This window comes from Schistocerca serialis, chromosome 4 (assembly GCF_023864345.2).
Source record: "Schistocerca serialis cubense isolate TAMUIC-IGC-003099 chromosome 4, iqSchSeri2.2, whole genome shotgun sequence".
Classification (NCBI taxonomy): Eukaryota; Metazoa; Arthropoda; class Insecta; order Orthoptera; family Acrididae; genus Schistocerca; species Schistocerca serialis.
The window spans coordinates 163,578,827-163,605,567 of record NC_064641.1 but is presented as its reverse complement, the minus strand read 5'-3'; the positions used below and the strand labels follow the sequence as shown (position 1 = coordinate 163,605,567).

The 26,741-nt window shown below is 42.3% G+C and overlaps 1 protein-coding gene across 2 annotated transcripts in view; it reads left to right on the top strand.

The window, feature by feature from the left end:
• The window catches only part of LOC126474106 (prolactin-releasing peptide receptor-like), a 276,595-nt gene that overhangs the window by 208,352 nt on the left and 41,502 nt on the right, over positions 1–26,741 (top strand). The window contains exon 2 of one of the 2 annotated variants that reach the window (XR_007586575.1): positions 22,538–22,597. The exons of the other annotated variant lie outside the window; for it this stretch is intronic. The gene's annotated coding sequence lies outside the window, so the exon portion shown is untranslated. The remainder of the gene's footprint in view (positions 1–22,537; positions 22,598–26,741) is intronic. 2 annotated transcript variants of the gene reach the window in all.

Here is a 26,741-nt window from a genome sequence, read left to right as displayed (position 1 = left end):
CTTTACTTCATGAGACACAGTGCACGGGTTTGAAATTTAGTTTAGGGCACTGATGCAAATCAGGATCCTTACAGCTTCACCCCAGCTCCCCAATTGCCGTCAAGCAACACAGAAAGCAGCCAATAGCACTGGGGTAAACATTCCGTTACTCAGCCAAGAACTGGCCACGCCCGACGTTTCTTAACGTCGCTGATCTGAAGACAATCGGTGTTTTCAGCGAGGCAAGGCTGTTTGCTTGTCCTGGAAGAAACTTTGTGTCATCGTGCACATCCAGTCTTGCAGCTCTCCCTTAACCTCGTCGTCCGACAAATATTTGGATTCGCTCAGGAGCTCCTTCACCGGAATAAGAAAGGTGAAGATGACGTTGAGATAGACCAGGGATGTAGAATGGATGCTCCGGCAGTGCAAAAAGGAGATACTGAATACAATGGATGTTTTTCACATATATTCGTTTGCGGATATTATCCAGGACGCAGTAGCTGACAGTAGCTGAGAATCCGCACAATTATCAATATTCATACGACCGTCACCAAGATCATTCGCGCTGCTGTCTCGATGTTCCTGTCGGTGTGGATTTTGTCTGATTTTTATCACAGACATCTTAGGAGAGATTTATCTACTGTTTAATTTTTCGTTCCCTAAGGAAAAATCGCTTCAAAGTACAGTAAACGAATCACTCCCTGAATATCTTCTTTGGTGTTTACAGGCAATGGTGTCCTTCCGATCAGAATTCTCTGAAATCACTATGAGTAGACCCATTAACCGAGAGAACACAGCTAACGCAGAAGTACAACTGCGAGGTTAAAACATATCCTCGTTCTGCCGTTCTAAATTTTTACAAACGATTTAGGAGAAAATCTGAGCTACCATCTTACATTTTATTCAGATGTTGCTGTCGTTTATCGTCTAGTAACGTCATTAGGAAACAAAACATATTATTTAGGCAAGATAACTTCATGGTGCGTGCAAAAAGTGCCATTTGATCCTCATCAATAAAAAGTGTGATGTCCTTGAGATGAGTTCTAAAACAAATTAATTATATTTTGATTACACAATAACAAAAATGTAACGATTTTCTCTCTTCCCGACGGAATTCTAACTTACAGAAATCCCGTGTTTGCATCCAGTTTACGTCGAATGTTCTCCACCATACGTCGGTAAACATACGTGTTCTTGATGACTGCTGCTCGGCTTGGTTCGGTGTCCTATATCCATTTGCCCTAACCACTGCCAACGGTAAGGGCCAAAGTGTACAACACGCTGACCAAGAACACGTCCGTTTACCGACATCTGGTGGAGAGCATACGACGTGAACCAGATGGAAACATGAGATGGCAAAATGTCTGATTGCCAAAATACAATGGAGAACGTTATGACATCACGCAGGTGGACACCTGATAATCATACAAGTTACAAAGTTAACGGTTGTAGATTCAACTAAAACCCACGGATTAGACGAGGGTTATTCGTAAAGTAAGGTCTGATCGGTCGCACGTGTAAACCACAGTGAAAATCCAAAATATTTTATTTGTAGCAGTTTGTTACGCTTTCCATCTACTTCCCTACATAGTTAACGCTCCGACTTTTGCATTTGTCGTACCGTTGTACCAACTTTCGAGTACCATCGTTCGTTGTCTATGCAAAAATATTTCCTTCATAGCCAGCGGTTCAGGGGAGCAGAGGTGAACAGTCAAACACTTCACGTCGAAAATGCTGCAGCGGTAGCATATCCGAAAGAACAGATATTATCTTCGTATAGTTAAGGCTAACCGGCCATTGACCTTCTTCTCTGCAGATGCACACGCATTGCCCGAAATCTTACGGGACTCGGTAAGATCGTCTGCCGTGAGTAATGAGGGTAATGGGAAGGAGCACTACGAATGTAGCGTGTGGGCATTAAGTTGGGAATGTGGATCTCACGGGGAGCGTGCAAGGGATAGATCCCTGCAGTCGCACTATCCTCTGTGCCCTCGGTGGCTCTGATGGGTAGTGTTTTCCATGTAATCAGGAGGTCCCGGTCGGGGCACACACTTTCAACTGTCCTCGATGTGTGTCAACGCCTGTCGGCAGCTTAAAGTCTTAATTTAAGTATCATTTCATTCTAGAGAGCTACACTGTCACCAATGGTATCCGTTCTTTCGCACGTATCCGTTCTTTCGGATTGATACATGTTGCGCTTTGTCCCGTACATCGATTTGACGAAGTAGCGGATGGTAATTGCTTCAGAAAGGGGAAACTGTCCGGACTCATTCTGTACAATTCGTGGAATTTTTCGTGTTGCACGACAAACCATAGCCGAATTGTGTTTCATATTTATAGCACTGTGCAATTGCTCCAAATACCTCTTTTCCTTTTTCAGTTTTTAGAACTTTAGAGAACGGTAAGTTACAAAACATCCAATTCAGAAGAGCTCTTGATTGCATCTGAACCTGAAAGAGAAACGTGATTCGCACTGTCTTGTTTCTTGTAATACAGCAAGTCACATCACGTTTTGTGTGGCACATCATACAAGCGCATTCAATAAGTAATACATATTTTCTCGGTTAATTTCTGCGGAAAAAATTGGGAATTAGTTGCTGTAAATCGTGGTATATTCGTGCTTCAGCCCTAAGTTCCGATAGGTGGCGGCGCTATTCGTAGCCTTCAAAATGGCGTCAATGCAGGACTTGTGTTCCAAGCACAGAGCTGTCACCGATTTTCTACTGGAGCAAAACCAGAGCATCGCAGATATTCATAGGCGCTTGCTGAATGCCTACGGAGACCTGGCAGTGAACAAAAGCACGGTGTGTCATTGGGCGAGGTGTCTATCACCATCGCAACAGGGTCGTGCAAACCTGTCCTACCTCCAGTGTGCCTGTGAACTACCCTTGCAATGATGGAACTTGCGGATACTCTCATTCAATGTGATCGACGGATCACAATCAAACACCTTGCTGCTCAGCCGGACGTGTCTGTTAGTAGTGCTGACACACTCATCCACCAGTAACATGGGTTCACCAGTTTGAACAGGAGTAAGCTGCACCCTCAGCAGGTAAAGCAATCAAACGAACGACTCCTTCTCCATGACAACGGAAGGCGTCACAAAATTCTACGCAACAGAGGGGAACTCAAAAACTTCACTGAACTGTTCGTCCTCATCCATCCTAAAGCCCGAATCTCGAAACTTCCATCTCTTTGGCCCAAATTAAGGATGCACTCTGGGCCGGCCGGTGTGACCGAGCGGTTCTAGGCGCTACAGTCTGGTACCGCGCGACCGCTACGGTCGCAGGTTCGAATCCTGCCTCGGGCATGGATGTGTGTGATGTCCTTAGTTTGGTTAAGTTTAAGTAGTTCTAAGTTCCAGGGGACTGATGACCTCAGCAGTTAAGTCCCATAGTGCTCAGAGCCATTTGAAACATTTTAGATTCACTCTGTAGGAAGCAGTGCGTGAATGATTGGGAGGTTATTCATGCAGCAAGACGTTGGCTCCGGCGTCGACCAGTATAGTGGTACCATGCCGGCAAACAGACCCTCGCAGTAAGGTGGTGTAAAGGCATGGTACTGAACGTAAATTATAGTGACAAATTAGGTTTTGTATGCAAAAGAGTGGGGAATAACATGTTTTATTGGAATCCTGAATGAAACCAATTTGCTTTCAGAAAATAAATGTGCACCATCCCCGTGGGAACACGAAAGGCCACCGATAACCACCGCTTCTCGCGATATTTATGGCGACGTGTCACATTGCAAATAACATCGTCTCAGTGTGAACTGCTCCTTAAGAGTGAATTACAGATTAAAGATGGAGATCTAGATGGTTGATTAAGTGCTATGGAGCATCAAGAAATTATTGTGATTTCTTACTGACTTACCCGCGTATTTTGAGATTCATCAAATAGCACGAGTAGCTGCCGTGGTGAAACTGAAATGTACGACCTCTCTCTCCCTCGTCCACATATCTCGGCCGCCCCGCCCCCAAGTGCCCTTGCACGGGGCGCGTTCTTCCGGCAGAGCCGCCTGCCTCCATTACTTGATGAGTTCCTCCGCGCCCTTTCAGTCGCACTTCTTTTCTCCAGCAGACTTCCTTCCGGCTGAGAACCTCAATAGTCCCGGCCCGGGGCGCAGCAACGAGCTTTTTATTCCGGTCACCCCGGCGAGATGCAGCACACGAGATTTCCTCGCTGCTAAGACTCCCGTAGGGCTCCGCCGATATCGACCGTAAGGAGGACCGACCTGTTTTGTAATGGGGTACGAGTGATCGCCCGAATCCGCCCATCTTTACAGGTAGTAAACTAGAAACGCCAGAGGAGAGAGCTCCGCTTCCCATTATATTACTAATGGTATTGCTTCCCCTGAATCCTGTCGACTGCAGATTTTCTTATCCAGTCCATTCGAGATTGCTGTGTACTAGTCGCTTCGAAATCGATCTAGTAGTAGACAGGTTTCCATCAGATGTAGCAGAAGATCGATCACTTGTGACTGCTGGAATATTCCCGGAGTACGTATGTTTTCTTCCAGCAATTTTCGGGTTTGCAGTCGGGTTCCATTAACATTCTGCCACGATATTTCGGCCCAGAGACGTCCGACCATCATCAGGTGGGTTGACGAAGTACTGAAGAGATCTGACCCAGTCGTGGTATTCATAGCGAATTCCGCGCGTGCGAATCGTAGTGCCGATTTACGGCGCATGCATTAGGGGGTGACATGTGCGAGTCTGAGTATTATCCAGTTATTAAAATTATGCCGTCACAACGTAATCTACGTGCTCAGTCGATTCTCGGTGGTTAGTTTGTTCTTACTTCATCACTGAGGGCAGCACACATAACTTGGGTGCCTCGCGCATGTCACCTCGTAACGCATGCGCCGTAAACCGCCAGTACGATTCGTATGCGCGGAATTCTCTATAAAGACCATGACTGCATTAAGTCTCTTCAGCACTTCGTCTGCTCACCTGAGGATGACCGGACGTCTCTGGACAGAAATATCGTGGCAGAATGTTGATAGGGTCCGACTGTAAACCCGAAATATACTGGAAAAAGGATCGATCACTTGTTTATAAGCGAGGAAAGTGGAAACTCCAATTTTTAGGTAATATAATACAGTAGCCATACGGGACATATACTTAGAACAGCCCGTGGATCCTAAACACTTCAACTCACTACAGCTTCCATTGTTCTCGACTGAGACTTCAGCGTATGTTATATTTACATAACAGATAATAAAAGGGGTACAAGTGGAAGTTGAAGAAAAACAGTATCCCATAAACTATAAACCAAAAAAAAAGGACAAGGTTGAGATGAATACCATTGTTATTGTACTGGCATATCGATGAAGCAGTCCAGGAAGAAATGGAATACACTATCTGATCGGAAAAGAAAGTGGACATTAATATAGAATATAATGTACATAATGTATTTTGCTATATTTGCTCCATATTGTTCTCGTGGTTTTCTGCGTGTAAACCCAGTGTTCACTGCTTAAAATTTTATTTTAATCAAAAAACTCTATAGAGATAATTTAAATTTTGTTCTTTCTTCTTTACTTTGTATTTTACCTAAATTATAACATGTCGTACTCTTGTGCGGAATACCAATTTTTCTTACAACATACATTCTTCAAATTCATCTACGTTTCCTTTTAATTCATTCTACATTTCCTTTGCAAATATGTAATTTATGCTGAGTTCCAGTCGAGCGCGTTTCTCTTTTTGCTACAGACTAAAAAGGATATTCAGTTTCCGGATTGTAAGAGCGATCGTAAACTCAGATTTGAGTGAAAAGTGTAAACACGCCTTCTCAGATACTGGCCAATGGTTTGTGTAGTAGGGTTATGAGAAACACAGTGAAAGATAATAGAAATATACACTATGTGATCAGTCGCATCTGGACACCTATTAGCGGAGATTATAACGGGTAATGTCCAGACTTCGCCTTTATAACGGCTTGAACTCTGCTGGGACACTTTCAGTGAGATGTCTGGAAGTCTGTGGAGGAATGCCAGTCCATTCTTCCTCAAGAGCTATAACAAAAGAAAGTAGTGATATTGGAGAGTAGGATCTGGAGCGAAGTAGAAGCTATCATCCTCAAAGTGTTCCATTGATCTCACGTTGGTACTCTGTCTAGGACAGTTCACTCCAGGAATGTTGTTGTCCACAAACCTTTGCCTTACACATGCTGCTTTGTGACACGGTGTAATGTGACCCTGATACAGTCTTCTGGCTGTTACTTTACTGTACGCAGTACACACTGCTGTAAAATTTGTTCGTATCCTTCCGCATTTAGCGTTCGTTTAACACAGTGGTTCCCTACCTTTCTTAGACCATTACCCCTGAGTGCAGTCAGGCATCAGCTGGTACCCCCACCCTCCCCCCTGCCACCGGTTCCCCTCGCCTCCCCCACAGTATCACCAACCTTCGCACCTTACTGAACTGAAGATGAATGATATTAAATTTGTATGTATGTATGTAAGTATGTATGTGTGTGTGTGTGTGTGTGTGTATGTGTGTGTGTGTGTGTGTGTGTGTATATGAGTGAGTTAAAATGAATGATGAACGGATTCGTGGTGCATCACAAGTGCTACCCGCAACTCCCTATCAGAAAAGAAGTTACAAAACATGCTTCTCCTACATTACTCCTCTCCAATGCGGCACTTGCGTGACCTCCATACCGCAACTCCATTTAAAACTAAACAAATCAGATGTGTGCGCTATATAACCTCTGTTCGTAAATCACTCCATGGCTGCGCTCATTACTTCTGAACTGGCAGAAACTGGACGACTTCAGGCTCTTAATATTTTGTGTCTAACCACTCCAATAGTAATACTAATAAAATTGGGTATAGTACTATAGTAGCCCTAGTGTAGTTACTGCTTTGTGTGCTATCAATTCGTTTACCTGTTACAAAGCAAGTACTGGAATGATTTCTGCATTACTGCAGGGACTATCTACAACTTGGAGAAAACATTTTCTTGAGATATTTAGCATTTGTTACGTATATGTTTCACTTTTATCATCAGCGGTGTACGGCACAAAGCACAACATGTATGTGGACTGTATGAAGAACCTGTAACCTCCACCGAATTAATGCTACCAACTCAGAAAAAATAAACACTCGCAACTTATACATTGAAGAACCGAAGAAATTGGTACACCCGCCTAATATCGTGTACGTCCCCCGCGATCACGCAGAAGTGCCGCAGCACTATGTGCCATGGACTCGACTAATTTCTGAAGTAGTTCTGGAGGGAACTGACACCATGAATCCTCCAGAGCTGTCCTTAAAGCCGTAAGAGTACGAGCGTGGTGGAGATCGCTTCTGAACAGTAATTTGCAAGGCATCCCAGATATCCTCAATAACCTTCATGTCTGGGGAGTTTGGTGGCCAACAGAATTTTTTAAACTCAAAAGAGTGATTCTGGAGCCACTCTACAGCCGTTCTGGACGTGTGGGGTGTCGCACTGTCCCTCTGGATTTGTCTAAGTCCGTCGGAATGCACAACAGACATGACTGGATGCAGGTGATCAATCAGACAGGATGCTTACGTACGTGTCGCCTGTTAGAGTCGTATCTATAAGTATCAGGGGTCTCATATCACTCCAACTCCACATGCACCACACCATTACAGAGCCTTCACCAGCTTGAACAGTCCCCCGCTAACATGCAGGGTCTATTTCCTAAAATTAGTCCCCAAACAATTACCTAATTTAATTCGCCTACATTACGTTACCCTCGTTTTATTTTTTAGTTGAAGCTATCTATAGTTTTTAATAATTCTGAATACACTGCGCATTCCGTCCAACTGAACTAAGTATGTGTTTCTTCTGTCAAAATTTCAATATCATAAGTAAATCCTAAAGTTATTAATTCTTTTCTCTGAGCTTCAAGTCATTTTCCAAGCTACTCATTGGTTTCACTTGCTGCCAGATTTATGTGACTGTCTCAGAGTGATCAGATGGACTCGTATAAAGAAGAAACTGGGCTGAAATCCTGGTCCATTTGTTCTTATTTATTAAATTAATGTTACATTTTCCCTCTTAAGCTGTGATCCGGCGAACAACACAACTGAGAAACATATTGATGAGATTCAGAAATTCGCTTCAGTGGTAAATGATGTTTTATTGATACAACTACTTCCAGAGACCACTGTTCCATCGCCGGTTGCTACACACTGCAACAATGAGGGGAGGTTATGGTATAAAACAGCGGTAACGTTACAAGATAGTGAAGGGGCAGATACAGTTATCTGGGTTCAAAGTAGGTAGTGTTCAACATTTCTCACAAATGGTTCATCGTTCCTTTAGCTTTCCATTGATGAATATTGAAACACCATGTCTTGGTTGTTTCCCGAGCTGCAGAAGAATATAAATGTTAGTAGTACGATGTGGCATTTGATCATTCTACATGTACTTCATCTTTAGTTCCTAGCTGTTAGTCTTCTAATATTATCCATCTCAGGATATTTCTATCAGTTCTACTTCGACATGTGGTTTGCCACTTTACTTTCGCAGAACGGCAATGTAAATATTTCATGCCTGTGAGACATAGTTCAGTTTTTCAGTTCTTCGCCTTGAATCTGTTGTTTGAACGAGGTTATGCTATTGAGGATGCAGACAAATTTCAGTAACTGTTCTAGTGAGAGTTCTGATATGATTCTTTTCGATTCAGAGATGAAAAAATTAAAGCATCTCACAAAACGAACCAGGCATGCTTTCGTGGAAACAGACACAGCAATTTGCAAGTAAATGCTGATGATCGTAGCCACACACCAAACTCTTCGATGAAAAAAGTCTTACGGAATCCATAGGAAACACTGGAAATGCAATTTCTAACATAGATTAAGGATGCTAATGAGTCATTACATTCAAAACTTGAGAAGGTATGTAGAAAGGCCCATTTTTAAAGGAATAGTGCAAATTGGGAATTGCGATGCTGTGACTATTTTTAACCATAGAATGGATGGCAGTTAAGAAATTCCTAACATTCTTAAAACATGTGTGGTGCAAAATGTTTGAAGAAGGAAGAAATGGGGAGAATAAGCTCCCGCCCACTTCCCCGAAAAAAAAAGGCAAAATTATTCTCCTCAGAGGCAAGAAACAAGTAGAAGTTACAAAAGGCAGCAAAGAGGGAAGAATATCGAAGAGCATACTATTCGCTCGACCGTCCTAGTTTACACGATTGGTCATAAGATACCATAAAGCATGTTTCTGACTTCGAAACTGATTCCCTCAGTTCGTTCATTTACAAAATGGTTTGCCTGGTAACTTTTTTGTCACGGTAGTTTTCCTTGTAACTTTTTGTGGAATGTGTGAAACGTCTTATAACTTTCAAGGGATACAACAGTTATGAAGATCAACAAGATGCATTAGAATTTTTTCTGAAGATTGAAAACTTCCTCTTATGAATTTTAATTGATGAAAACATGGTACAACAATTCTTCAGAAACCTAATTTATTATAAAACAATTTCCACATGAAGCGAGTTGGTGATCCCGTGCACTTTCATATTTCTGCTTAAAACCTGAGCCGTGCCCCTAGGTTGTAGAAAGTGTAGAGCCTCCTGTTAAAGACCCTAATGTCACATAAGCCTGTGTTAAATGTACTTCTGTTAACTAGCCCATCCGACCCACACCCATTACTTGAAGAACCATATAACATGTGCAAGTAGCCCTTAATGAGGCTTGAATAGTTTTATCTTGTAATATTTACGCCATCCCCTTCCCTTCTTGTTGATGTGAGTAGCACCCTACGATGCCGCTATAGCCTCCAAAAGTAGTCGTGCTAATAAAATTTGTTTAACAACTAAAGCATATTTCTAGATCTTATCAAATATTGAATTTGTTTATGAAATTATACTGAAATCCAGACCAATAGCTGCATACAAGCATTGACAAATATCAACGGGGACAGTTGAAAATGGGTGGCCCAACCGACTGAGCCACCGAGGACACAGAGGATAGGACGACTGCAGGGACTTATCTCTGACACGCTCCTCGTGAGACCCACACTTCCAACTTACTGTCCACGCACTACAGTTTTAGTGTACCTGCCCACTATACTCATTACTAGGGGCAGTCAATCTACCGATTACCGTAAGAGTTTGAGCAATGTGAGTGCATCCGCACCGAAGAAGATTATTGGCCGGTAAGCCTTAGCTATATATGAGGTGGTATCTGTTCTTCCGGACATGTCCGAAAGAACGGATGCCATCTTCATATGTATTTATTTAGATCGCTTCAGCACGAGATTCGGCTGTATGAAGCCATTGTGGCGTCTTCACAAGATGTGACCCATTCTGGTTTACAAACTGTACTCACGTAACTAAAAAGGAACATGAGCATATTAAACGAATTCGCTGCCATTTACACATGTAAGACACCTTCTAGGAGCTAAAAATCCGGTAATAGCTTGAATAGCCGAAACTATGATGAAGAGATCTAAATACAATGAGCATCATTATTAAAGGAACACATTTTTGAAACGCCATAATTCCCACCTGTTGCGACGCATAAGTTTGAAATTTGGCTCAAAGGTGTATACAGTGTAATAGTGGAAAAGGGTGACGCCCTATGACGTCATCATAGGGCTCGACGACGCTTCAAACAGCAAGGTGTCAACACTTGCGGAGAAAAGACCGCAACTCAGAAGTTCATGTGACGTTTTAGTTGGGTTATTGATGTCACATTGGAAACAAATTTCACCCAAATTCCAACCAATACCACCGCGAACGTGTCGCACGATGCGAAGGTGGTCACACGCCCTGTTACTCACATTTCATCCTTCCTTTTGACGCAGTGTCAGAACCGCGACGCCCAGCGTTGAAATAACGCGGTTCTCATATGAGTGGCTATGGAAAACATTTCAGACGCACTGCAGCGCAGAATCGACACGAACAGACAGCAAGAGATGGCATAAAGTACGTCAGTGAACCCCCCCCCCCCCCCACCGCCCCTTTCTTTGGGGCGTTTATTCTCACGCATTTCGTGGCCGAAAACGACAATTCGCAGTGTGATGAGCAACAGAAAGGCGATCTTCACAACCTTTGAGACTGCTGACACTCTTGTGCGTTTGAACCCTTCTCGTAGGTCGTGTTCTACAAGAGCGACAGGAATCGACCGACAGCGAGCGACGTCTGGATACGCGACACTTCAGCGACAAGCAGCAGCATCGGGCGAAAAGCTCGCGTATCCTGCGTGCGAGCAACTATGTCGCGCTACAGGATGGCTGCGTAGAGCCAACCAGCTGTTTCTATAAAACGGCGCCCCTAAACTGAAGAATACTGTAGCTGGAGCGTATGGCTACAAAATTATGTTTACTTAAGAACATAAAGCGAAAAGGAAGGCTGTGCATGAAATTGACAAAGGGAGGGATCTCCATGGAGAATTTCATAAATACCATCAACTACGAAGATCACCAGACAAATTCTTCGAATACCGGTCAATGAACGATGAACATTCCACAATCTCATTAATAAAATAAATAGAAATGTTTTTTATGTGATCAAGAACCCTGATCAAGAACTTTTAACAGCCAATAAATGTGGAAGAATGATGCCTAAATACCCTAAATGTCAACATAAGCATGCAGATGGACCATTAGCAACAATAGTTACCTGTGGTCTTGGTTGGCACGGTAGCTCGGCGTGTTCGGTCAGAGGTTTAGCTGCCCTCAGTAATAAAAAAGCTGAGTTAATCGATCAACGACGAACTTAAACGGGTGTCTTGTTGTCTTATTACGACGTCCGCCCCAAGTAGATGATAGAAAAAACGTCCTGGGTTCGATCCTGGGTAAATTTTATATTTTAACTGACTCAGTTACAGTTCTCTATATTAAGTTTTATGTCTACTGTTTACACTGCATCTCTAAGTATTTAGTACATTTTTAAGGTCTTGCCAAATGCTTGATCTTTAAGTGTATAGACAACTATCCCAGTATAACACACACATTTAATTCCTTATAAATTACAATGAACAATGATATTTTACAGTGGTAAGGCCAAACGTTTCAGTTGATGTAAATAGTCTGTAAAAGTGAAGCATACAAACTTTTGGGAAGAAAAAAATGGTTCAAATGGCTCTGAGCACTATGGGACTTAACATCTGAGATCATCAGTCCCCTAGAACTTAAAACTTCTTAAACCTAAGGACATCACACACATCCATGCCCGAGGCAGGATTCGAAATTGCGACCGTAGCGGTCGCGCTGTTCCAGACTGAAGCGCCTAGAACCGCTCGGGCACACCGGACGGCTATGGAAAGAAAGTCAAAAATTTTGTGTAATGACTTGTCTAAAAGTATGGGGGAAAAAATGTTAGGGAAACGTTTGGTGCGCCTCATTTCCCGTTCATGATTTCGAGCATCATTCAAAGGAACGTAGAACGTTTCTCCGATCTACTTATTTCTTTTACACGAATATTTTCATAAAATATTGGACTGATTTCTTTCATTTTTTTTTATTTTCAAGTTTTATTCAGAAAGCATGATCTTACTGGCTCCTCGTTTGCCTTCCTAACGTACTTGGTTCGAAGGAAGCATTTTTGACATTTAAATACCACACCAATGTATCTTTTTATGTGCAAAATAGCTAGGCCTTGAACACATGAAATTTTTGACACTTTATTTACATAGCTTGGCAGTAGCTTTTAGTGAAATATTTCAATTTTTCCTCAGCTTTCGTTAATTATCCTGATTACTTTCTAGCAGTTAAATATTTTCATACAAAACTAGACCTCATGCTGGTCACTTTGATACCCTGTTTACCTGTTTCTCTCCCTTTGTTTTGCAATGAAAATTCGCAAAAACCTCATGATGTAATTTGTACAGAGTCTGGTTTTGGCTCTGTTTACGCGTGTACAAAAACGTACCGAGTGTTAATATCAATGTAAAATAGTCCTTTCTGCGTGCTGTCATTTCCAAAAATCATCGTTTCGGTATCTTGAACCGTTTATGAGGGACGGTGATTTTTACAACCACTTGATTCCCGAAGCGCAGGAAAGGTTCGAATGCGCCGCGAGCACACCCGTCCGCGGATATAACAACAAATATCTCCAGAATGAAAAGAGATATCATTCCGGTGGCAGCTCTAAATACAGTTTAGATATATTGGTTACATTTCATGCGCAATAATGTATGACCTCAAATGAACTATACCGAAAGTCTACGCAATGAGATTTCACGTCTGTAAATTCTTAAAAATTTCGTGGAGCCATGTACTTACTTTCGTGCAGCACAGTAACTATGGCTAATAGGGAAAATGAATTCATACCTTTATCGTTTAAAGATATCAAGCTATAAGATGCGGAAGAATCAATTTTTTTCACCTAATAGATTTCTTAAAATCGGATGATAAGTATTTCATATCTGACGTCGCGTCCGCTCCACTGCTTTGCCGAGAAGATCGTGGCTGTTGCTTTGCGTCGTGCGTGCTATAGCGACAAGATTCAGACACGTTTGAATTCAAACGTCACCAGTTGCAGCGGGACACAGGCAGCGACACAGATGTCGCTCACGTAGGACACTTATGTAATTAGACCTACGGTTGTGTTTTGTCCCCTGAAGCTGACTCGCGCTGTCGGTCGCTTCTGTCGCTTACGTAGGACGCGGTCTAAGGAGATTGTGGCACTGCATCCTCATCGGAAGTGAACGCACCCACTTGAAAGGCAGCGCATACGTCGGAACTGCTAGGTACCGTTCAAAATCGTTTGACGAAATTTGAAGGTGATGCTAAGCATCTAAGGGTGCTTATGCTTTTTCAGAGCTATGTTGTGTCCCCCTGCGGAGTGAACATGGGGGGAGCGGGGAGGGGGATGGGGCACGCATGCGTGGTGAGTAAAACTGCAAAGGGTCGCGGTCGCTATAAGACATCCTAGTTAGACAAAACCCTGAGTGGCTGCCACCCAACTACATTGAGAATTTTAAAAATGTGGCTGTGTGGACAGAACCCGTGACGACGTCCTAGTCCTAGGCTTACCGATTGACTAGCGCATTCGGGAGGACGACGCTTCAATCCCGCGTCTGGTCATCCAGATGTAGGTTTTCCGCGACTTCCCTAAATCGCTGCAGGCAAACGCCGGGATGGTTCCTTTGAAAGGGCCGGTCTATTTCCTTCCCCATCTTTCCCTAATGGGAGCCTGTGCTCCGTCTCTAATGACCTCGTTGTCGACGCGATGTTAAACACTAATTTCTTCCTCCTCCTCTCGCCTAGGTGATTGCAGACCGTCAGCCCCTATGGCAATCGCCAATTCCGGATGGCCTACTATCAGGCACAAGAGCAAGACTGCGGTGGCGAAGAGTAGCAGCACAGCCCACCTGCAGGCACAATCCCAGAGAAATGTCAAAGGTTGTGAAGAACGTCTTCTTATTGCCCTTCACCCTGCGAACTTCTCTTTTCGACAGCGAAATGTGTGGGAATGAACGCCCCAGGCAAAGGGATGATTTCACTGACGCCCTTTGTGCCAACCTCTGCAGCCCTTTCGTATCGGTTCTGAGCGAGGTGGTATTGGAGTGTTTTCCGCGGCCACCCATAAGAAACTCGTTTGACTTCAACGGTGGGCATTGCAGCTCTGACCTCCAGCGCAAAGGCGCTCTATACATGCCAACAACACCTGCGTTAGCAGGGTTCGTTAACCATATGATATACGTGTAATTTACTAAAAGTAGTGGGTGAAATAAAATGGGTTATAAAGGAACTTTAATGCGCCAGAATAGCTCCCGGAGGAGCTGAGGCTAAATTGCGGTAGCGGCGAGAGCAGAGGAGGATTGGCCGGCCTCGCGGCGTTATCTGGTCTGCGGAAGGCCGGGAGACGGCGCCCCGGCGGGTCGTGCATCACCGCGACGACGCCGGAAGGCGCTATCGCCGCCTCCAGAGCGCCTCGTGACCCCACTGTGGGGCCGCCCGCCACTCTCTCGCGTCATCGCTGCAGGCAGGCCCTCCGTGCACTGGCTGGCTCTCTTTAGGCTGGTGAGCGGAACTAACGCGTGTAGTGCGTAGCTCCGACAGGTGGCTGGGCCATTCATGCAAAATTCCTTCGTATATTTATAACAAGGCAAAGAGCACCGCTGAGGGTATAGAAAGCTTGCTTTCATTAAAACCACTTTCTATGTATTCCTTCCAATGTAAGCTGTTCCTAATTGTAATTCCGAGGTATTTAGTTGAATTTACGGCCTTTAGATTTGACTGATATATCCTGTAGCCGAAGTTTAACCGATTCCTTTTAGCACTCGTGTGGATGACCTCACACTTTACATTATTTAGGGTTAACTGCCAATTTTTGCACCATACAGATATCTTTTCTAAATCGTTTTGCAATTTGTTTTGATCTTCTGATGACTTTATTAGTAGATAAACGACAGCACCATCTGCAAACAACCTAAGACGGCTGCTCAGATTGTCTCCCAAACCGTTTATATAGATAAGGAACAGCAAAAGGCCTATAACACCACCTTGCGGAGCTCCAGAAAACACTTCTGTTTTACTTGATAACTTTCCGTCCAACCCCTATATTTTCGTAACACGCAAGTATAACTACTAAAAACATAAATTACGTAGTGGTAGCTTCGTAAACAATTAGGTAAACATGGTGGCTGCTTGGTGTGCTTCTGTCAGAGACAAAGAGGAAAGCTCGATCTCTGATGTGATCGCGGACAAAATACCACTTTCAAAAAAGAAAAAAAGACTTTTTTGTGAAAATATTTAAAAAAAATTTATGTTACATGCAAGGCACGGTTATTGGTACAGTTGTAAAATTCAGTTTAAGGTGCACTTATCGACGACAGTATTTCCATCTCTCTACAATCTACGTCCACTCTACACCTACATGATTACTCTGCTATTCACAATTAAGTTCCTATGCCATACTACCCTAGAACAGCGCGCGGGAGAAACTAGCAAGTAAATCTTCCCGTGCGAGGTCTGATTTCTCTTATTTTAGTATGATGACCATTTCTCCCTATGTAGGTGAACGCCAACATAATATCTCCACACTCTGAGGAGAAATTTGGTAATCGATATTTCATGAAAAGATCCTGTTGAAGCGAGAAACACCTTTCTTTCAACGATTACCACCCCAATACGCGTATCATATTCGTAGCACTCTCTCCCTATTTCACGATGGTAAAAGCAAGCTGCCTTTATATGAACTTTTTCGATATCCACCATCAGTTCCATCTAATACGCGTCAGCAGTAACACCCCACAAGAGGACATACAAGCGTGGTGTACACAGTATTCTCAGTAGACCTGTTGCATTTTATAATTTTACATGTTCTGCCAATAAATCGCAGTCATTGGATCGCTTTCCCCACAACATTATCTATGCGATCGTTGCATTTAAGTCATTCGTAACTGTAACCCTAAGTACAGTTGAATTCCAAGCTTCCATATCTGTGCAATTTATCGCGTAACCGAAATTCAGCGAATTTATTTTACTACTTATGTGACTGCCTTCACATTTTTCATTGTTTTGAGTCAATTGCCACTTTTCGCATCATACAGATATCTTGTGTAAATCATCTTGAAATTGTTTTTGATCGTCTGATAACTTCAGAAGACGGTAAATGATAGCAACATCTGCGAACAATCTCAGTGTGCTGCTCAGATTGTCACCTTAATCGTTGAATGGGTGAACGACGGCTGCAGGAATATGTTCAGGTGAACGGACGTGCAACTGTTGAGTAAATGACCACCCAGATGATGCAAGGGGCTGCAAGCAGTGTCTCTGGAAAGATCGTTCAGCGAACGTTGCTGCGTATGGGCCTCCACAACAGGAGCCCGGTTTATGCACCAATGCTGACTACTGTTCATTACCGACGAAGGCTGGAACCTCGCAGTATTTCAGCTGGATGTCCGCTGTGCGGCGACGGTTTCATTTTCGGATGAATCACGTTGGATGCTCCCTTGGACAGAAGGCCGTTGGCGTGTACGGCTTGAAGCACTGAAAGCAAACAGGGAGTGTTATGGTCTGAGCAATGTTTTCGTGGCATACCCTGGGAGACCTCGTCATTTTGGAAGGCGTAATGGACCAGAACAAGTATGCATTTCTCTTTGGGGACTATGTCCACCCCCACATGCAGTTTCTTTTTCCTCGGCACTGTGGCTTCTACCAACAGAACAATGCAACGCGTCACACAACTTACATTGTACGCACGTGGTTCGAGGAGCACGAGGATGAGTTTATCGTATTCCTACGGCTACCAAACTCCCAGTATTAAAACCCAATCGGGAACCTTTGGGACCACCTCGATCGGGCTGTTCGAGCCATGGATCGTCAACCGAGAAACCTAGCGCAGCTGACCACGGCATTGGAGCCAGCATGGCTCCACATACCTGTCTGTACCTTCCGACTCACTAACGTCGTTGGCTCCCTTCTTGCACGTCTCGCAGCGCTCAAAGCTGCAGAAGATGCTTATTCACGCTTTTGACAGGTGGTCACATTGACTTGGCTAGCCCGTGTGCATCAGGAGCAGCAGAGAGCTTATAACACTTCCTTGGGGAACATCAGATATTACTTTTGTTTTACACGATGAGTTTCTGTCGGTTGCGAAGAACTGCGACATTTCTGACACGAAATCGCGAATCCAGTCACACAACTGGGACGATACTCCATATGCACGCAGTTTGATTGAAAATATTTTGTGAGCAACGGTGTCAAAAGCCTTCTGGAAATCTAAAAATATGGAATCAACTTGACATTATTTCGACCTCTGACCTTCATTACTTAGTCAAATACTTCTCCCAGTGAGGATATATCCCATCCAATTTACTTCCTCCTCAATTTCTATACAATTTTCTTATTGTTCATTTCCCTTGTAGAGCCACTTTACATACTTGTTCCACTTTTCAATTTTTCCTTTTTTACTTCATATTGGTTTTCCATCTGAGATCATAATACCCATATAGTCGCCTTTCGTTTCTCCAAAAGTCTCCGTAAATTTCCTTAATGTGGTGTCCAGCTTTCTCCTATATATTCATGCTTATATAGCACTGCATTTGTCCTCTAGCTATTCCTGCTTGGCATACTCACTTTCTGCCAGTCCCATTTTGTACACGATTTTATTCCACCTCACCTGCTTTATTTTCTGTATTTTTTTTTAATTTTCTCCTTTCGTCTATTAAATTCGTTATCCCTCTAGTGTTGATCGCCACGTTTCGTCCGCAGCTGCAAAGCTACGTGTAAATGAAGGGTACGAATGACTGTAGTCGTCCGTCTGTTTGATATTTGTTTGAAAATTACGACCCGCATCCCAGATGGCGGTTTCCAAAATGGCCGCCACGTCATTAACATAGCCTTACAGTTTTTCCACAATGAAGTGCGTGGCAAGGGATATTTCCTCAGGCAAAGTAAACTATCAATCGCACATAACGGTCCCTACATCGAAAATATTAGCAGAACAGCTTACTACTGTGGCTACTTCATATTAACATTGGAGAAATGGTTCAAATTGCTCTAAGCACTATCGGACTTAACAGCTGAGGTCATCAGTCCCCTAAACTTAGAACTACTTAAACCTAACTAACCTAAGGACATCACACACATTCATGCCCGACGCAGGATTCGAACCTGTGACCGGAGCAGCCGCATGGTTTCGTACTGAAGCGCCTAGAACCGCTCGGCCACCGCGGCCGGCTAGTTAACATTGGGATATGGATATTTGCTCATAGCGTGTGATCGGCCACGACAGGTCTGTATGAGTCCATACTGCAGATCGACACTGCTAGAAATTGTATAAATTCAGCAAACAGCATATTTCTGTCAGGGCATGCAAATAGAAAACCGAGCTGAGGATATATTCATCGAGAATCTAAACTTCCTGCTAACACGAGAAAAGAAAGCTGTCATGATCTTCAGTCCAAACGCTGGTTTGATGCAGCTCTCCATGATTCTCTAACTTTTCCATGGCTCTTCACCTCTGCGTACCTTCTCCAGATTACATCCTCTTAAACCTTTGCTTGTCTCTTGCTCACCCTTTGCAACCTATACCAAACTGACAGTTCCTTGATGCCTCAGAATATGTTCTGCTAATCTATCACTTCTTTTAGTCAAGTTGCACCATAATTTTGTTTGCAGCCGAATTCGATTAAGCACCTCCTCACTCGTTACGCTATCTACGCGCCTAGGCTTTAGGATTCTTCTGTAGGGCCAAACCAAATCCTTCTAATCTCTTCCTCTCTGACTGCCTATCGTCCACGTTTCATTTATGTACAAGGCTTAACTTCATACAAACACCTTCAGATAAAGTCTTCCTAACTCTTAAATTTTTATCAGGAATCAACAAATTCCTCTTTTCAGAAACACTTTGCTTGCTATAGCGAGTATACATTTTATATCGTCTTTACTTCGTCCATCGATCGGTTACTTTGTTGCTCAAATAGCGTCAGTCATGTGCTGCTTCTGGTATCTCATTCACTAATATGTAACCGCTTCCATAGTCAAATGGATAGCGTCGCTGCCTGAGGTGTGGAAAGATTCCCAATAGGAGGTAGGAAGTCTGGAACGGGGTCCACTGAAACTCGTGAGGCTAAATGATGAGCTTCTTTGAATAAAGACGCAGAAACATCACCAGGATTCATCCACTGGCAATAACGACAGGAGGGACTGGCTACACGCTGATCGGGCGTTCCGCGATCATAGATCGCTCCTCGAACTGCCTTGTGGGCGGCGGTCGGAACTAGGGGTGGCAAAAAATAACCTAACTGATAGAAATAACCAGTTACTAAAAAGCAGCAGTTACTGTGATAACCGCTCGTGTGATACTAGCAGTTATTGTAATAATTGTAATAACTGCCAATAGTGCGTGGCGTCTGCTGTTTACCGAAATGCGTACTACCCTTTCACATCATCTGAGACTCGACAACAGATAAACGAACAGGGCAGAGGGACTGACTATTGGCATTCTATAGCTCATGGAAGTAACTGTCTGTTTACGCGCCATCTGCTTATAGAAGTGTGTACTACATGCGCAGAGTTGACACTCGGCGCGGTGGCTGATGGGAGCGACCGTTTTTTTTTTTTTTTTCATTTATTGAATTTCAATTCCCCCCGAAGGGGGCGGGCTGGCAGCAGCTTAGTACGCCGCTCTTCAGCCGACAGATTTTGTGACAAAGATCAAGAGAACAAATAATAAAAAACAGGCGATAAAATCGGAGACTTAGAGAGTAACAAGGCGAAAAGAAATCGTGGAACTTAAAACAACAACACAGGGATGATGACGCTTATAAAAATACATACGAAGCATGGAGCGACCGTAAAGGCACTTCCCATTTACAGTCGCTCCCACTAGCCACCGCGTCGAGTGTCAACTTTGTTTGCGAGTATATTACTTCGGTTTCGTTCTATCTAACTACTTAGAGTGACCATAAGGAATTCGTGCGACTATGGAAATAACCGTCAGCATATGAATATAAAGCTACATTTCTGTGGCAGTTGTAACCGTGGAATGAATATATGGTTATTAACTGTCACACCGCGCGCCCGCTATGGAAACAACAGTTATTTTTCTGTGGCGGTTACTTCTCGCACACCGTTCTTTATCCCTGGTAGCTACGGGCTACCACTTCAGGTAACGTGGAACTTCATTACCGTGTCTCGGTGGCAGACGATACTTCCGGAGAAGAAAGACGTTGGAGACATACAAGTATTTTCATACTTCTACGAAAGTAACTGACGGGAGACAGGGAGTTCCACACAGTTGAATTCTAATCAACTCCCTGATGAAATAGAGACCTGAAACTTTGAACATAGCTCAAAACTGGATGACAATGCATTATTATTAACTCGCGTTCCTGTCTGGTGTTGGTGGAGCGTGAAGGGTACTGTCTTTTTTCCTCTTTCTGATTCTAAACTAACTTCCAGATGAGCTAGAGACTTGAAACTTTCATCACCGGATGAGAATGAAATAATAATTCGCTTTCGTGTATGGTTTGTGGCGGAGGGTAGTTTGTGGACCACTGACATTTCCCCGTTTTCCTGTTTCAGTCGCGAATGTTGTGCAGTGAGAAAGATTGCTGGTAAGCCTACGGGTGACTTCGAATCTCTTTAGTTTTACCTTCACTCTCTCTTCGCTATAGGTCATGTACATACATAGGTTGACTCAGATGAACAGAAATTACACACCAATTTTTACCAAATGTCTGTGTTGTAATGTCATCAAAATGTTCGAAACTGATCGAAAAATTTCACACACTCAAGATTGTGCAACAGAAAATAATTATTTAAATAAAAAACTTGTTAATACAAGAGATTTACAAACGATGTGAAAATAGAAAACATTATCGTAGCCCCATACAGATTCCTAACCTCATGTTCGGGACGTAGGTGAACTGTTCATGCATTAGTTATCTGTTACATGTACCCACGTCTTTCTTTTTATTTTTACAAGTATTATCATACATATTATAAAACTACATGAAAAAATTTTCGGTATGCGGACAGAAATCTGGATGGGGATGGGAGAAATTATTTTATACTTTCTGGGCCTTTTTAAAATCGTGTTACAAATAATACTTATCCTAATAGATATGCAACATTGTGAAGGCTTGGAGAAACTTATTTAGTGATTATCTAAAAATCTAGCGCCCTGTCGGTAGTGGAATAAACTTTGCTGAAATCGATCAGTTCTTAAAATTTTACAAATAACTTTATTACGATGCTCTCACTTTTCTCAAACGGAATATCTTGCGCTGGAGTAAACGAATCTATCATGTTACTTTTGTTTATTTCGTGGCCCTACACTTGATGCACTAAGTGAACAGCACCCGAAATAAAGCTTCGAATTTGGTCTAAAGTATTCAGCATACAAGTTAGTTCAAGCTGGCAAAACCACGTGTTTAACATGTCAGTTTTAATAGTTGTGTGGCAATATTTCCCACAATTTCTGTAACAGTTTCGAGAATTAATTTCTAACAGCGACCAATAACATGTATACATGAAACACAGGGAACTGATGAATTCCACCTATTTTGTTACGTAATTGTATCCCTATTAATTGATAATCTAATCCAATGGATTCCTCTTACTTCGTCATTTAACTGTAACCCTATCTGGCGAATTCTGTAATAACATAGCTATTAGAATAGTTCAATTAGTAAGCTAATCCGATGGATTAGATCTACTTCGTTGATTAACTGCGCCCCCACATGGCGGAAATGATATTTATATTACTATCACACTAATATTATAGTGTCTGGTATAATAAGGAAACCGTATTCGCAATGGCCTTCGTTCATAGTTTTTAACGTAATTTTGCTTTATTTCGATCTTTTAGCGCATTTTGGCTACTGCCACCCTTTAATCCTAATATGGTGATTATTACCGGTTTTTCTTTATTTAATTCCTTATGATGGCTGTGGGAACCATCACTCTGTACCAGCCTGGGGGTTCTACTGTTACAGCATATTCTAGGTATCTGGTTGTATTTCTTAATCGGTCAATTTTTCCAAAAGTTGTCGAGTTTTTCTTTGGATTTGTTGTGTGACTGTTGGCATAGTGAGTTCAGTATTTACGTTGTTTGTTATAGTCCACCGATGGACTGAGCATTGTTCTGAAACATCGTTTTTGGGCATTTGGCAGGATTTGCTGGTTGGCACTGCAAGTTGTCCCCCCAAGAAGAACAGCTGTATAATAGAGCCGGTAATATTGTTGTTTTATACAGTATTAATTTTGTTCGGATTCACATGTCAGAGCTAGCCAAAAGTGGTACAGAGTCGTATCATTTTCTCTTTTTTGTATACATATGTTTTAAAGATCAGCTTATTGTCCAACATTACTCCAAGATATTTGACCTGATTTGTCCAATTTATGTGGGTTCCGTTTCTCAGTAATCTGTCGCATTGTTCCGGCCTCTTCCTCTAAGCATTGTTGCATGTGTTTTTTTCCGCATTTCATTTGAAATGGCTTTCATATTTCTCTGTAACGTTTAGTTGTCTTTGTATCCTTGTTATCGCAGCGGTCATTCTACTGCCACTTGCAAGTAAGGCAGAGTTGTCTGAAAAATGAACCAATACTACGTTCGGTGAAAGAGGTATGTCGTTAACATAAATTATGAACAATTTCGGCGACAATAGCGATCCTTGAGGAAATTCTTGTTCCACTGATTTTATGCTTGATTGTTGTTTATCAATTTTTACAAAGAAGTTCCTGTTTTTGAGAAAGTTATCTATGACATTTATGTAGGAATTTGAAATGCAGTTTCCATTCTGTTGTTTTACGATAAGGCGATCTTTCCAGGCTTTACCAAAAGCCTATATCTATGAAAGCTCCTGCCTGTAATACCCCCTATTCATGTTATATACTACGTTTTCGGATATGCGTAAAACCTCCATCTATTCCGATATTGTGGTTGAAATGGTAACTGTTTGGTCGAATGATCTCATTTTCAAGTAGTGGTTGATTTAGAGTTTGTAGGATCACTCGCTCGAAAACTTTGTATAAGGTCGGAAGGAGGCTAATACGACGATGATTCTGGAGCAGTTTTAAGTCATTACTCGCCTTTGATATACGTAAAATTCTAGATGTTTTCGACTGCATCGGGAAATATTCTTGCCTGAGACATCCATTCAAAATTCGTGTTATTAGTACTATCGGTTTTCTTGGTATCTGTTTCAATTGTTGGTCTGTTACGGCGTCGGGGCCAGGGGTGATTTTGTGCTCAAATTCGTAATTATTTTTCGGATTGTAGGGAAGCAGCCTATTCACGCCGTATAAAATTCACATCAGTCTTTCCATTGTGTGCCAGCCTAGTCCGCTGTAACTAGCTCTGACATCATATATGTTGCGCAATACTTTAAAAATCAAGTAAATAACCTGAAACGTTTCTAGCATGTCAGTAGTAACACTAAATTAATATGTGTTGAATATCAGTTCAATAACTTTAACCATTTTCGAAATTTGGAAGTTTTTCTGTAAAAATCATTGGCGCAACACAAAGAGCTAGAAACTTAAAAATTTATATTTAGATTCCTTTTTCATAATAATTTAGTAGAAACAGTATTCTGGATCTCACAAATTAAAATTTTAGTTGAAATTCATGATTTTCTGGTTTTTGTCCTAGAAATTAAGGAAGCAAGATAGATTAGTAGGCGAATAAATAAGGCTAGGATCTTTAAATTTAAGTAGAAGGGAGATCCGCTATAATCATAAAGAAGTGAGAAGTTTCAACAGAACAACTATAAAACTATGGCGATAGCGTATCTCCAAAGAGCAAGTTCAGTGCTCGTCTACTGCGTGTAGTGTAATTAAATTAATTCTCTCGCCTAAAATATTTGACTTAGCCACGTCAGATTTTTATTATGATTACTAACCTGTGTGCTGATTGCACATTTAAATTGAGAGCTTCATCGGCCATCAGCAAAGGAAGCAATGATTTATTCGATAACTTAAAGTGGTGCATTACTAGCCCAGCGGCTAGTCGGGAAAGCGGATTTGATCAGGCGTTCCCTTAGCCGTCCGCACCGCGGCTTTATATATAAGAACGCTGCGCGAAAGAAAAGAAAAGGCCCCAGTTCTCTCCAGACGCTGATTAGCGCACCACCTGTGCCGGGAGTCGCGTCGCGTCGGTATCATTGCTATAAACAGACTCGGATGCCGTAATAAGTTACTCGGGATACGCGTAACCATGAAATCGTTTTCGAGTGAAGTGTTAATTCTGGGATGACTTTAATGATCTATCTTCAGTTTGCGTATGTCGTATTTTCACGTGCCACCGCAGGACAGACATTCTACCATTATTTAGCGTGGCGTTTGATGAACATTATCATCAAATTATGGCGAGCATTCACTTAAACATTTAATTTGAACAGTTATAGTTGCATCAGCGCATTAGACTCTGAACTGTTTTGTTAGTCAGATTGTGTGGATTCTTTTTGGTCTGTGAATTTCAGAATATAGTGAACATTTTAGAGAGAATCGTTTTTGATTATGAATCCCAGACAATCTCCTAATTCCTCAGAGCTATGAGCTGTAGCTATAAGTGTATTTCTCAGATGAAGTGGGCACTAGGAATTCTAATTACAGGCTTCACGTTTTGCTAATCACTTTCTGGTTGCCAATATTGTAGTTAGAGAGCCAGTGTTGAGAACAGCAAACAACAGCATAAATAATAGGAACAATTTAAATAACAATAATAACCACACGCCGCCCCACAGGATCTCAGTCGGGGTCGTTAGTAAAGGCGCTTGTTTGCTCGACGTGTGTCTGATGTTTTCCGCTATTTGCGTTGTTCTATTGTTTTCAGCGTCTGGGCTATCGCTGCAGCTACTAGTACTTTGCGCTTTGTAAGTCTCTGCAAATATTTCTGCTTTAAATAACTGATCAACTGATCAAAGACTAAGCCAGCTAGTCACTCCATGGCAGTCTTTGGTCGTTTTCGTTTGAGAAAGCATCTTACAATGTTCCAGTCCTCTTTGCTTTGTAGGAGGATGTGATCCATTCTGTCTTCTCACTTTTCGATCCTCCACTAGATAGCGAGACGGTATAGTTCTCGAGATAATCGTCTTAGTTCTCTGTGATCGGCAGGGTGTGGAAATTCGTGCTTTCTTTTTCGCACTGTATTCTTTAAGGTCTTCAGGTCTTGAAGGAGGGGGGAAAAATTTTCATGTTGCTGATTTTCACTTGTCCATGTGATCATGGCGCTTCTATATGCTATTTGAATTTTATGTGTGTGTGGTTATGGCTTCGTCTATCTCTTGTTTATTGTTTAATGCCAGTGTTGGTCGTACATTATTAATGAGGTCCGCTTTATATTGGTCCATATTCGTATGTGTGTTTCGCTGCTGGTATTGTGATTCAATTGCTTTCGTCAGTACACCTTTAACTGGATCATGGGCTGATATTAAATCATTGACTGTGATTAGTCTTGGGTTTATCCGTAAGTTCTTTATCATAATACATGTCTTTTACATATGGTCTATTGTTGTGTGCTGTCGAGAAGTGAGTCGGTTCATCTGGGTCAAGGGTAATGCATTTGACTTGTTCTTTCATTTCATGTAATCTTGTTCGCCTGAGGTTGGTTCTCCATGAGTTCCAGGCATCATGTTTAGCCTTATCCCCCTCCCCCCCCCCCCCCCTCCCAATAGAATTTTGTCATACGGATAAACGATATGAAATAAGCCATCTTCGATTAATTGTTGACTGGGGCTGAGATATACAGCAACTAATGTTATTCTTCCTAGTGTTATTTCAATCCCCACTGCTATTGCTTCTAAGTTCGTTAATTGGGGTAGGGTTATCTGTTGGGTGGAAGTATGTTTCGTGAGAACACAGCCATGCCCCCTTCCCGTCTGTTTGCCCTATCTATCCTATAAGCTGTTATGTTCTTTAATCTAAATCTTTGCGTTCGCCTTAGATAGATTTCCGTTACAAGAAGTATGTTGATCTTGTATCTTGTTATAAAATATTCAAGTTTCGTTTCTTGACTGGTGATTCCGTTTGCATTCCATATACAAAATGTAAGGTCTTGCGCTTAACGTGCCTATTAGCTATATCGAGGTGCAAAAAATTTTAATATTCCCTCTAGTTGGGACGTAATTTTGATGTTATGTCTGGCGCATTAATAAAATTTTTTTAAGTCTCCCTGATAAGTTCCAGTATGTTCAAATGTTGGTTGTTTGCCATGAAGTTGGAAACTCGATCCTGGATGATTTGAATTTTTCATCGCAAATATTGGAGTTGATTGTTGGCCCTGGGTTTGGGTTTGTGGGTGTCTTCGTGTCCATACATTTTAGTGCTGGGGGCGTATGTTTTGTTGTTGGGGAAGCTCTGTATTTCTTCTTAGCAG